This window comes from Magnolia sinica, chromosome 6, assembly GCF_029962835.1.
Source record: "Magnolia sinica isolate HGM2019 chromosome 6, MsV1, whole genome shotgun sequence".
Taxonomy (NCBI): Eukaryota; Viridiplantae; Streptophyta; class Magnoliopsida; order Magnoliales; family Magnoliaceae; genus Magnolia; species Magnolia sinica.
Window position 1 is genome coordinate 76,827,073 of NC_080578.1, and position 13,673 is coordinate 76,840,745.

At 35.2% G+C, this 13,673-nt stretch overlaps 1 non-coding gene across 1 annotated transcript; it reads right to left on the reverse strand.

Annotated features, from left to right (window-relative positions):
- Window positions 1-9,954: 9,954 nt before the first annotated feature.
- LOC131250252 (small nucleolar RNA R71) lies at window positions 9,955-10,062 on the reverse strand. The gene has a single exon (XR_009173178.1). It is a non-coding gene; the product is annotated as a small nucleolar RNA R71 (small nucleolar RNA).
- Window positions 10,063-13,673: the final 3,611 nt, after the last annotated feature.

Genomic DNA, 13,673 nt, shown 5'->3' on the forward strand with positions numbered 1-13,673 from the left:
GTGCTTTTTTCGAAATCTTAACTGGCAAAGGATTAATATTACGCATCATCAAATGACCGACAAAAGTGATGTGGCTGATGTGTGGCCGATGAATAAATAGCGACCGAGAAAAGTAGAGTTTGGTTGAGAGAAAAGGAACAAATAGGAAGAAGAAACGTATAAGAATAAGGATTTAGAGGACTCCTCAACTACCGTAACCACTGAAGTAATGATATAAATATCTACAAGAATAAGTTGTGCAGTAGAAACCTATAAATAGGAGAGGAAATCTATAACGAAAAAAACAACAAAAATAACAATCAATCTAATACCAATCATAATTTATCTTTATCTTAGTTATCCTAGGAGTAGCGATAATCTACTAGTGGTAATTCTTAGTTCTTAGTTGTAATCCAAGTCTATGCTCATATGCTAGATTTGATCCTTATCCAATATCAAGCAATTCTTTTAAGAGACGCATTCTTGTAATCACTCCCAGCGACCGATTATGAGTTTTTTCTTATCTACTTGCACTAGTATTATGAGAAGTTATTTCTTGTGAAAGGCAAAACACAACCCATGTTCAAAGGAAGAACGCCACCCTTCAAAAATTGCTTCATCATTATAAAATTCTGCGAGTTTCTGAGTAAGTGACTGATCTTCTCAGAATTTGGTCATATATGTTCACATCAGATGTATTTGCTTTTTTCGGCGATTGGGGTCGAAAGCTGATTTGGTTTGAATTGAGTAGCTTTGTCGATTTTGGCATGCCCACACACACATGACAAAAAAACCAGAAAGAGTGCCAACAACTTCCACAGTCCAAGTATTCAGCCTGAACCATCTATCAAGTTCAAACATTCTGTGGGTTACAATTTGAAATTTATACTATTTGGATGATCCGATCCATCCATAAGTTGGCTTCCCTTTTACAACACATGAAGCATGTTTCATGGCAACCCATGAAACATGTGTTAAACTTAATCGAAAGCCCAACTTATTTGATTACACCTATTCAACTGTCCATGTGCAACTAAAATCAATGTAACTTATGGTGCTCTAAAGGTACTATGGTGGTCCACATGCATATGCATGTACGTGCTAGGGTTTGGTTTTAAGGGTGTGTTTGGATTCCTTAAAACCTAAATTTAAGGAAACATTATTTTCATGAAAATGACACTTATGTTTTTTTATATCATTTTAATGCCCATTTTCATTATTTTGCCCATATTTAAGAAACCTTGTTTCTAATAAACTAAAGGAAATGAGATGAAATCACCCATCCCTTTACGAATTGTTTCACATGGTAGTCACATGCACCAATACATATCTTCTAAGTGTCTCATATGTACAACCATCCATCATCAAATGCCTTAAATGTCCCAATGTGCCACCATCCATCTTAAAAGTGCCATACATGCACCAATATGTTTGCCCATCTTTTAGTATTGCACTTTAATGCACTGCGTGCTGTATGTGCCACGTTCATCTTTAATTGCCCCAGATGTGCCACATGTCCATCATGCATCTTTACATGCTTCACATGTGTGACATGTGCAAATGTGCCACATGTGCCATATTGACATTGTCCATCTTTACACACTTTACATGTGCAACACATGCCATTGACCATCTTCAAGTGCCCTAGGTATAAATGTCATCTTTAAATGCTACAATGCCACCATCCATCTTAAAGAACCATATAAATGTTAATGTGCCCATTTGTAACAAAATGCCTTTTGTTGGTTAGGAGATTGTGACAAGGACATTTTGACATTTATGTTAGCCATTAGGCAGCATGTATAGTATTTAGCCATTGGCCATTAGACATCTTATATAGTCTGAGGATGTCACGGGATTGTCCATGAGAGGTGATGACATCAAATAGCCACATGGCCAATAAGGCAATTTGATAACCTTATGGCTAGTGGCATGTGGGATGGATGGTGTCCAGTAAAAAGTAGCCCATTAGTTGTTAAATACATGTGGATTATTTGGATATTTAGACTAATCAGGAGTATTGGATGATCTTTCATTCCATTTCATAAAAGTGAATATGATATGCATGATGTGCATACGAAATAATTTATGTCAAGTAGCTTTCATTAATACCTGGGAGTGAGATTATATTACAAGTTATGATCTGACACAAGCCTTTAATTACATCCTTGGAGAAAAACCCTTGATATAATTATAGAACCTAATTAGAATAACATGTTACATGGTTAAAGGTAGCATTAGCCTTAATCTATGATCATTCATCTTCAGAGTGGTTCGATCATTTAACGAGCTAAGGAAGTTTGTAAGGGCCTTAACATATGCAAGCTCTTATTAATGCAGTAAAACTGTGAGTCTCATGTACTGGATATGAGATGGGACAAGTGTAAAGAAAATAGGTGAGGAAATATTCTAAATTTCTTATTATTTTTCCTTGATAGTATTGAAATTGCAATTATCGTGCCACAATACGTTTAAGTACGAAAGTATGACAGAGCTATACAATGTAGGTTATGTCTTGGGGGGGGGGGGGTGTGGGGTGATTAGGACCAATTAAAATTTATGCCAATTAAAAACAAATTGTTAGTTTAAACTAAATTTCATTTAAACTAAACTAAGTAATGTAACTGTAATTCCAATCACATAGGCTATACTAGATATGCAAGTAAAGAAACTAGCCTATAAAGATAATGTATATGAGTGTTTGGGATGTGATTCCAATCATTCCTAGACATTATCTAATCATGCATCATAATTAAGCATTCAAATCACATAAGCATAATTAAATAAATGTGCAAAGACAATCCCAAACATGATCATATACAGTGGTTCGGTTACGTGCTTGCTTCACTCCCGGCGGATGTACTATCTCCTACAGTGTACCAGATATCACTATAGGAGGTATTAAATCAGGTTCACCTCAAACCTTTACAGCCCTACACAAGGACTCTAAACATTTATGCTCTGTGGAAGAGCAAGCATTCTGCATAAGAACTCGACGCTTTTAAGCCCTACGGATGAGCCAAGGTCCTAAACAAGAACCTGGATTTATGCCCTACACAAGGACACGGGTCCTAATCCCTAACCCGATAATTTAGGCCACATAGGCTAAGGTCCTACACAAGAACCTAGAGTTTATGCCCTACACAAGAGAAAATGTTCTACTCTCGAACTTAACAATTTAAGCCACATAAGCTAAGGTCCTAATCCCGAACCTAAGATTTATGCTCTACACGAAAGTAAGGGTCCTACTCCCAAACCCGACATGTTTACTCCCACTGGAGGCCTATGAAAGGACTTCAGTTGGTTTTTCCTTTGGCTAACCAATAACTTAGGTCCCACAAGAACCACAGATTTAAACCACACAAGCCTCCTACATAAGAACCTAGGGTGAGTTTGGGGATACAAACTCCTGCACTCTAACTTACACAAGGTCGGAGTACAAACCCAGACTCCTACACATGATACTTACTTGTCGGATTGAGTCCCTTTTGTTGCTCCATCTTGGGTCGCTTGATCTCCGCTCTCCCATGCTTCAATTAGCTCCCCGATGCTCCCCCGATCATGTTGCCGTGATTAATCTCTTTGTATATGATTCTTCTTTAAGATAACCAAGGTGATGGGAGTAGGTTGAATCTCTTGCAATTAATGGGTAGTTAGTTTCCTAGGGGATTCAATAAGATGGGTCTCCTAGAAGACCTGGATAATAGTTTACCAAGATGCTTAAGTCCAATCTCTAGGAAATGGAGGAGTTCAAGCAAATCTCCAATGGTGAGGTTGGAATCCTCATTACAGTTAAAATCTCAAGGGAGATGCTTGGAACTCATTGGAAGGGAGGCAAAGAGTGAGGGATATGCATATGAGATCACCTTACCTCTGGTTGCTCCAAAAACCCATGATCAAGCCCAAGAACTGAATGCCCTTTATAAACAGTTCAAGCTCTAACGGTAAAAAAGGGGTAGAAAATGGTCTTGTTAATGCCATCGAAGAGTCTTTGATGCCATCGAAGGGCTCCCCAATGCCATTGAGATTTTCTGTTAAAAATCATGTTTGCTTATTGGACAATTTTGGACCCATTTCGATTGTATTGATACAATCTTTGATTGCATCAAAAATAATAGTTCAATGTCATCTAAGTGGCTTCGATGCCATCGAGAGAATTTGAAAAAAATTTAAAAAACTTGCTGGACAATTTCAGATCTAAAATCGATGTCATCGAGGGAACTTTAATGCCATTGAAGGGACCTCGATGTCATCAAGAATTCTGGATGATTTTTCAGTTTAGTTGCTGACTTTTCCGACTCTCAATCGATGCCATCAAAGACTGTTAGATGGCAGATCAATGCCATCGAATATGGATTGGAATCTGCTGTTTTGGGCTATCTTCTGCACAACAGATTTGTGCAATAGATTCGCACCTCTTTTAGCCTTGTTTATCATTTTTTTGGACTCCTAAGGCTTAGGGATGATTAAATTAATATTCCTAATTGGGACAAGATCATCCAGAGGTTATAGAGTTGTTTTGCTCAAGGGTTAGGGTCACCAAAACATCTCTTTTACTTGTATATGCTCCTTGATGCTTCTGCTCTGCTTGTATCTTCGATCTTCACTTTCCAAAGGTTCAACGGACTACGGACACAATGGCTCACGTGATTGAAAACCAGGGTGTAAAAATGAGTGCACTAACAAGTGTATATATATATATATATATATATATATATATATATATATATATATATATATATATATATATATATATATATATATATATGGAATAGAGGTAGAGGTAGAGAATAATACTATAACTACTAGAGAGAAGTTGTTCTAAAGATAGAGTTTTAGAGAAAGAGTGAGATATAGAGATAGTAGTTGTAAAGATATTCTTCAACACAACCCCTTAAATTGAGGTTGAGATATCAACGCTGCCCAACTTATGTAACGAGCTTTGAAACTTACGTTTTCCAACTTTTATAAAACAATTGGTTAATTGGTCATAAATTCGTACAGATAGAGTAGATATCACCTTAATTAGCGTGAACATTCTGCCCAACAAAGTGAAAATCTTCTTCAATGTGTTTTATTCAATTATAAAACACAAGATTAATTGCAATATGAATGGCCACCTACTTGTCATAAAACAAATCATTAGGAATATCATCATGAATGCCCGTGTCTTTAAGTAGAGCTTTTATCCATATAAGTTCACGTATGGTTGAGGTCATTGCTCTATACTCTACTTCTATGTTGGACCAAGTAACAACACTATTTTTTTTCTTTTTTCTTTTCCATGTAACAAGTTACCATCAACAAATGTACATATACCAGTTGTAGACCTTCTATCAAGAAGATAACCCACTCAATTAGCATCTGAGTAGCCCGCAATCTTTAGATTCCTATTACATTTCATTAGGACTCCTTTTTCAAGACAACCTTTTAGATACTAGAGAATTTGATTTACAGTTTCCATGCGCATAGATGATGGCTTATACATAAATTGACTAACCAAAAAATAGCTTGAGCAATGTTTGAACATATAATAGTAAGGCATATGAGTCGTCCAACCAGTCATTGATATTGCCTAATGTCTTCTATAGGCCTTTTCATTTCTTCATAAAGTCAAACTACATTCAATCGGCATATCAACAAGCTTTATAAATAACTTTTCTATCTTCTTGAGTAGATCTAATACGTATTTTCTCTATGATAAGAAAATTTCCTTTTAGAAGAAACTACTTCTATACCTAATAAGTACTTCAATTTACCAAGATTTTTTTATATGTTAAATCGTGTCTTAAGATCATGCTTCAGCTGCCATATGGCTTGATTATCATCGCATGTGACTATAATATCATCAACATACACTTAAGTAATTACTCTTTTAAATCTTTTTTTGCTTAATAAACATCATGTAGTCAACTCTACTTAATTCATATCTAAAAGCAATTAGGGTAAATATAAGTTTTTTGAATAAAGCTCTTGGGGACTATGTAAGCCCATAAATTGCTTTCTTTAACTTACATATTATATCATGCTCTCTCTCTCTCAAGGATGTCCAAAAGGTATTTTCATGTATACTTCTTCATGAAGATCTCCATGTAAAAAAGCGTTTTTTTTAAAAAATATGTACTTGATATAAATGCCACTCTTGATTAGCTACAACAAATAACAACATGCACATAGAATTCGTCTTAGGCATAGGTGCAAAAGTTTCTTAATAATCAATATCATAACTCTAGGTAAATTCTTTTACAACCAACCTAGCCTTATACCTTTCTATAGATTGATGACTTTTGTATTTGATTTTGTGTACCAACTTGCAGCCAACTGATTTTTTTTCTTTGGGAAAGCACACTATTTTCTAAGCTTTTTTTTTTTGTGCAAAGGTTGTTGATTCTTCATCCATAGCCTTCTTCCATTTGTCTTGTGATCACGTCTCTACAAAATTGTTAGGTTCGCCATGGGTGGAGATTGAGCTTAAGAAATCTACATTTTGCTTAGAGTATTTTTTTAGGGAGACATATGATTGGATTGGATAAACAACTTGACACGAAAAATCGGATAAATGAATAGATGGATAAATAAATCTCTTTTTACTTTTACAAGACAATAAGAGTATGAGAGGAAAATATACCTGGCATTGCACCTAATGCAAAGGATGATAGAAATTAATATAGAAACTTGAGGTCATAGGATCCATGCTTGTAGATTCAGTGTCATCATCATATACTTGACTCCTATGTTGGATGGGAGAAGTTAACATGATAGAATAATTCTTTGTTTGATTATCATTTTCTAGTTGGTTCTGACATAAGATTAGTTGCATAACTATAGCAGGATTGCCATCTCTCTCCCCCTTAGTTAAGACTTTTAATTTGGAATCTTTAGATTTGGAGTAGTACTGCAACATATCTTCAATGAAGTGAACATTTCTAGTAACGTAAACTTTATTTTTTTATTGGATCAATATATTTTTATCCTTTTCGGTAAGGTGAAAAACCAACAAACATACACTTGAAACCATTTTTCTAATATATTTGTACTAAATTCTAGTATGTGCATGTATCACATGCATAAAAAAACACATAAGTGTGAGATATTAGGAAGCTTTCTCGTCAGAACCTGGAATGAGCTTTTTTCATTTAGAATCACACTTAGTAGTGTGTTAATAACATATTCCAAATTTCTTATTATTTTTCCTTGGTAGAATGTTATATATATTGATATTTGGAGAAGAGGTAAATGTTGAAAATAATATAATAACTAGTAGAGAAAAGTAGTTTTATATAATATAATTATTACAAGAGATGAGAAAAAGAGAGTCTTACAGAAAGAGTGAGACGTGGGGAGAGTACAGTTCTAGAGATATTTTTCAACAATTAGATCTCAGTAAGTCATCATGTTGTGATTAAACCTTTGACGCTAAGCATCAATGTTGTAGTAGATTTGTGCCAGGCAAGACACTGGGTATTTGACTAGGAAGGAGGCTGAAATCTTATGTGGATTATGTCCTTGGTCCTTAGATGGGCTAAAGGAGAGCTCCACACCTTAACATTGATGTTGTAATAGGTTTGCACCATAGTGTAGAGCTCGATCCTTAGTATCTTACAAAGTGGGTTTGGGTCATAATGCAGATCCCTGTTTATAAGGCCCAGTGCACAACGTCACAACTTCTGTAATAACCTGAAATTTTTTATGCATGAGTAGGTACACAAGTGCTCTTTCACACGTGTATTTTAGCTAAGAATTTTTTTTAAAGGTTACACATATGCGGGTATATGTGCACACACTTACTCACAAATATACATTATAATAAATTTCAAATCATCATATATCCTAATATATTTAATCATTCATTATTGAGTGTGAAATATTGCATATTTCCCCTATTTATACCTTGGCTTTATAAACATGAAAATGCTTAATCGATTTAATTATTCATGTTTTCATGTGCGAGGTGATTTCGAGAGTTTAAAGGTGAAATTGATGCCAGAAGGAAGATTTATGCTCAAAAGATTACTAAAATAAAGATTTGGAGATGTGGAAGTTATTAATGAAGAATTCACATGCCAAAGATCAAAGAAAACTAAGTGAGGAATGAAGAATATCAAAGATTTGAAGTGAAGAAAAGGAATCCTGAAATTGTCCTAAAAACAAACATATTCTTGAAATTGTTCTAAAAAAGCATATTCTAAAACTCCGAGTCTATTTTTGAAAACTACGCAAAGTGCATAAATTTGAGGTGGTTTAAACTCTAAGCATATTTTGGAAAATTGCACAGAGTGTGTAAATTTGAGGTGATTTCTAGATTTTTCCAACTTGGTGTGAAAGTTAGAGTTCCACAACTATAAATAAGACTCCATAAGATACTTTAAAGCATCTTCTAAGGTTTGGAAAGATCTCAAGGAGCATACGCAAAGGTGAAGCAGCCGCCAAAGAGTTTTTCTTCTTCCCTATTTTATTTTTCATGCTTTGTTTAAGAGATTTAGTTTCAATCATGTCTATGGTTGGCTAAACCTCTTAGCTAGGGCTAAGAGGTGAAGTTTGTAGCGTGTTTGGATGATTATCTTACTTTGATTCTTGTTCTCATTGAAACTCATTGATTTCTAATTTGATATTAAAGGAATATTTTCAGTTTTCTAGGATTTATTGTGACTCAAATTACAATAGATGCTGTGATAGCTTTTGAATATCTTCTTTTCCTATTTTTGAGATTGTAAGAATGGTAAATCCTGTTATTCACCATCGTTTCCTAGGCATGGTAAGGTGATGAAATCCCTTACAATCTTCACAATTCTCCTCCATTGAGAATTATGTCAATGAAAAGTTTAGATTTGATTTAAATTGCTTTATCTTCTAATTAGATAGGATAGGACTCTAATTCCAATTGTGTTTCTTGAATCAAGTAAGGTAGCATCTCGATAGCTACAAGTGGATCCTTAGTACCTTAGTTTTCACCTTTAATCGATAGTTTAAATATTATTTACAATTACTCTCTTTTATTCCAGAATTCAGATTTATATATTCTTCTAGTTTTAGTTCTAGTTCTTTTCAGAATACATACAAGTTTAGTCCCTGTGGATTCGACCTTGTTCTCACGAGTTATTACTACATCACAACCCTATACTTGGGGCTGTGAATAAGTTTTTGGTGTTGTTGTTAGGGACTACAACTATGTTTTTCTAGAATTAATTGGTATAAGAATTAGGTTAAGATTAGGGTTAACTTTTTTTTTTTTTTTTTTTTAGGTTATGATTTTTTCTGAAATTATTTTTAGAAACTAACATTATTTTCTATTTTGTAGGATCTTAACATAGTAACTCCAATTTAGTAACCTCTTTCCAATTCGCTTTCTTTTATATATTTCTTATTTGCTTTAGTTTTCTTTCTTCTAGGTTTTAGTTGTTTGGTGCTTGAGGGTTGTGTATGTTTCATGCCCAAGTGGGTTCGTGAAAACACTCAACGTCTCTTGAGTGAAGGAAGATTAGTCGAAGGGTTGCCTATCCATCAAAGGATTAGACACCACTTGAGATCCTCTCGGTTAATTAAAGTAATGGTTGCAAATCAACCTCAACCACTAGTTGAGGAAGTTTAAGATGAAAACGAGGTGCATAATGCACACCCGCCTCGTACTTTATGAGATTATTTACAACTGGCGGGGGTGAGTACACCTTCCTGCATCATATTTCCATTAAATGCAAGAACCATGGATATTAAACTAGGGGTAATTCAATTCCTCCCTAAGTTTTATGGACTAGAATATGAAAGTCCATACTTACATATGAAAGAGTTTGATGAAGTTATGTCTACATTACACTTTCCAAACGTGTCTGAGGACACAGTTAGACTAAAATTGTTTCCTTTCTCTTTGAAAGAAAAGGCTACGTCGTGGTTACATTCCTTAAGACCAAGGTCCATTGGCACATGGGCTGAGATAACAAGGGAGTTCTTTAAAAAGTTCTTTCCCTATCATAAAACAAATACCTTAAGGAAAGCAATCATGAATTTTGTACAAAAAGAGGATGAGACCTTCTTCCAATGTTAGGAGCGATTTAAGGATCTCATAAATTCATGTCCACAACATGGCTACAAAACATGGTGTATAACAAGCTTTTTCTATGAGGGATTGACCTCACCCATATGCCAATTTGTGGAGATGATGTGTAATGGGGAATTCATAAATAAGGAAGTCGATGATGTCTGAGATTATTTTGATAAACTTGTTGAAAAAGCGTAATCATGAGATACCTCTTCAAGAATTACCACTTCTACGCCTACTCAATCAAAGGAAATTGGAGGAATTTATGTTCAAAAAGAGGAAGATGATATAAATGCAAGAGTGCTCAAAATCACAAGAAAAGTCGAAGCCATGGAACTTAAGAAGGTAGAACCCGAAAATACTGCGGAAGTTGTTTGTGGTATTTGTGCTTGTAATATACATACGACTAAGAATTGCCCAACAATTCATGCTTTTCAAGAGATATTGAATGAGTAATCAAATGTCGTAAACAACTACTAAAAACCTTTCAGTGAACCCACCTCAAATACATATAACTCAAGCTAGAGGAACCATCTAAACTTCAGTTGGAGGAACAGACAAACAACTACTCCTCAAGGGATCCTTAACTAATTTCTGAATCAACGGAAACCTCAAGAGGATCCGTTCTTAAAACATATACAAAGCCAAGAGCTTTTTAATCAGGGTATGCTACAAACCTTTCAAGACCTTACAAAGGCCATATAAGGGCTTGAAACAAAAAATTCGATTGTAGAGAAAGGGATCCTTCTAGCTCAGCCTCTCCCCAACCCAAAACAGCAATATGAAATCAGTGACCCAAGCTCTTCAAAACAGATGGAGAAGGCTAAGTCTATCACCACTCTCAGAAGTGAGAAGACAATTGATAAATCTATTCTGGTGAGGGCTGAAAAGCCTAAGGACTCAGAAATAGATGAGAATGATAGACCTAGCAATGCTCCACATATATTAGAACCGGAACCTTAAAGTAAGCCAATTGCACCATTCCCTCAATGGTTGATTGCACCAAGAACCCTCTCTAACTCTCAGGATATTCTAGAGGTGCTTAAACAAGTGAAGGTCAACATCCCTCTACTGGATGTCGTTAAACAATTTCATTTATATGCTAAATTTCTGAAAATTTTATGTATGACTAAAAGATTACAAAATATACAAAAAAAATCTTTTTGATAGAAAAAGTGAGTGCTATCCTTAAGCAAGATGTGCTACAAATACACAAAGATCTCGGTAACCCAACTATCACTTATAGAATTGGGAACCACCGGATTGAGCATGCACTTCTTGACTTGGCGGTAAGCGTAAATCTGATCCCTTACTCAGTTTAGAAACAATTGGGTCTAGGTGAATTAAAACCCACCTGGACCACATTACAGCTTGCCAATCGCTCAGTTCATGTACCGAGAGGGATGATCGAGGATGTGTTGGTCAAAGTTGATAAATTCTACTATCCAGTAGATTTTATTGTCTTGGATACTCAACCCATCATAGATATGAGCACTCAAATACTCGTTATTCTTGGTCGCCCATTCCTTGCTACATCTAGAGGTGTACATGAGTTGAGCCGAGCTGAGCTTTGCCTAGCTCGTGCTCAACTCGGACTGCTCGAGTCCCAGCTTGTACTTGGCTCGGCTCGGCCTTTGAGCTTAGAACAGCAGGTCATACTCGGCTCGCCCGAGTTCGAGCCGAGTTCGAGTTTGAGTCTTCGAGCCTATTTTGAGTTCAAGTTTTTGAGCCAAGTATCGAGTTCTGAGTTCGAGCTTTGAGCCGAGTTTGAGTTATAAATTGAGATTTATTTGAATTTGAATTTGATTATCAAATTGGAATTCAAAGTTGAACAAAGCAATAAAATATATAAAATGCATAATTTACGATTAAAAAACTTCAATAATTACATATTTACATTGTTCAAAATAACAATTTACAACTAATAACCTCCATAAGAGGAGTGCCTTCCTGTATTGTCATCTGATCCATTCGAACTACTATCTATTTTTTCATATACATATTGGTTCACTTCCTCTGAGTCAGAAGGCGAAGAGATATTTCCTTCGTGCTCTTTTACACTTTGAACTAGATATTTCAAACTTTCTTTATGTGAAGAATTGTATGTAGTACCCAATGCGTTATAAAATTCACCAAGACGGGTGAGGAATTTGAATTTATTACTCTTCTTCTTCTTCTTGCTTGTCGTACTCGATCCTGCTTCAACATCGTGCTGTCTTTGAGGATATCGCTGAAGTATAAAAACTTCTTCTATATTGCGTTTTAAGGCGAGTTGGAATTGTTCTTCTTCCAAAGCTTTTAATTTGAATTCCTCCTCTACATCTTTCGTGGATGTCATTCTTGTACTAAATCTAGAACCAGAAGGTTTGAATGGAGTGGAAGGTTTTCTATTCGAATATAAAAGGGCCTGAAAAAGAATTTGGACATCCTTAGGGGTATTGGGGCATGGTTTTGCATCACCACCTCGACATGACAAGTGTAACCGAAACCGATTAGTCTTGTTCATAAACTTTACACTACATAAACCATACACAATCTTTATTCCTCCAAACCTTGGTGGCGATTCAACTAGGGAAGTGTAGTCCCAAATGTTTGTCGATGGGTCAGATGATCACATATCTACACTCAATTTTCAATAAAAAATCAGAATATTAATAAATAATTTGAACTTGATATAAGAACAAAATAAAAGCAATATAAATGTATAAAAAATAAAAGCAATATAAATGTATCAAAAATAAAAGCAAATGAACAGTAGTGAGTAAATAAATATCAAAGTCTTACAAACCACATTCCACCACTTCATGTTTCAAGTTAAATAATATTATAAATCTTTTATGTTTCAACAAAAAAGAATTGAAAAATCAAAAATAATTACAGATCTGCAGGTAGAGACTCATCATGAATCTCAATCTCTTCTTGTTCATCATCATTCATATCATCTCCCCCCCCCCATATTGGCCGCAACCAATCTTCCGTACAAATCAACGCTTCAATTGTATTCGGTGAAAGTGAGCTTCGATACTTACTCACAACCCTGCTCCCTATACTGAAAGCAGATTCTAATGCCACTGTTGAAATTGATATTGATAAGATGTCCCGTGCCATCACAGATAATGTAGGGTATTTTGATTCACTAACCCTCACCTTTCGCTATTCCAACACATCAAATTCGGATTTCACTATGATTAGCTCATTGAGGTACATTTCTAGCTCTGATTCCTTCATCTTAACTCTTATTCATTTTTGTGCCAAGTATGATATGTATTCATTTAGCACATCGTCATTATCAGGTATAGAAATATCCGTATCTTTACTTTCTTCAACACCTGCTATAGGTAAAGTAGTAGCATACGAATTGTACAAATTTTCAAGGGCTTGATGAATCTTGAACGTCTCTGTTGCCACTCTTTTAGTAGGATAAATATTCATGAAAATAAACTTAACCAACTCCATATTATAATAAGGATTAAGAACAACTGCTAAGGACAACAACAGACGACATTCGTCTCAGTATTTATCGAACTTTGTCTTCATACCAACTGTCATCTGACGTATGAAATCTGGACCCGCATTGACATTTTTATGTAGAGTACCCTTAATCTTCCAAAGAGATGGAAGAAACATATTCGTGGTTGGATACCGATTCCTAGAAAAAATC